At 37.4% G+C, this 749-nt stretch overlaps 1 protein-coding gene across 1 annotated transcript in view; it reads left to right on the top strand.

The window, feature by feature from the left end:
- The window catches only part of tbl1x (transducin beta like 1 X-linked), a 22,385-nt gene that overhangs the window by 18,622 nt on the left and 3,014 nt on the right, over positions 1-749 (top strand). The window lies entirely within an intron of this gene.

Here is a 749-nt window from a genome sequence, read left to right as displayed (position 1 = left end):
TGTGTGTGTGTGTGGGGAAGGGGACACTTGTCATAGCCTGGCATTCAGAAGAAACCATGTTCTAGGCAAAATCCCAGGGCTTGTTATTGTCTGTAGCCCACAGTTCTAAACCCTGACCCAGATGTGCATGCATGTGTAAATGTTCTAGTTGAAATACCACAGGAATTTATGGGCCTTACTGACAACCCAGCATACCTGAGTATAATTCACACTGGAAGTAAATCTGCCGTTATCACCGCAGCTTGTAACGCTCTATAATCTTAAGTAAATGCCACAGTTGAACTGTACGTGTGCAATACATTTTTAATTGACTTTAATTTTGCTCCCTACATTACATTCTTCTGAGTTCGCTTTCATTTGTTGCCGAGGGCACCCATAGGAGATTAACCCTGACTATTTATACTTTGGTGAGAAAGATGTTAATTGAAATCAGCCTCCTTTGTAGCATCATTTGTTTTCAACAATGTTTCATTTTTACAGCCACAGATGTACACAGTTTGTCACTTCTTTCTCTGAAAGTTCACACATTTTTTTATTGTGTAGTTTAAAGTGTGATTCTTTTTGTATGTAGTGTTTCTCCTTAGAGAGTCAGTGATTAATGATGTTTCCAAGACACTTGGTATTGTTGTTTGACAATTTGGCATTGTGAAAGATTTTCTGATGCTAAAAAAGAAAAATGTTTTAAATGCTGTTCATGAGGTTTTGGAGTTCATTCACTGCATCATAAATCTGATAGATAGATAGATAGA

Source organism: Morone saxatilis, unplaced genomic scaffold (genome assembly GCF_004916995.1).
Source record: "Morone saxatilis isolate NCDOM2014 unplaced genomic scaffold, NCSU_SB_2.0 Contig5, whole genome shotgun sequence".
Lineage (NCBI taxonomy): Eukaryota > Metazoa > Chordata > Actinopteri > Moronidae > Morone > Morone saxatilis.
This window is presented reverse-complemented; position numbering and strand designations above follow the sequence as displayed.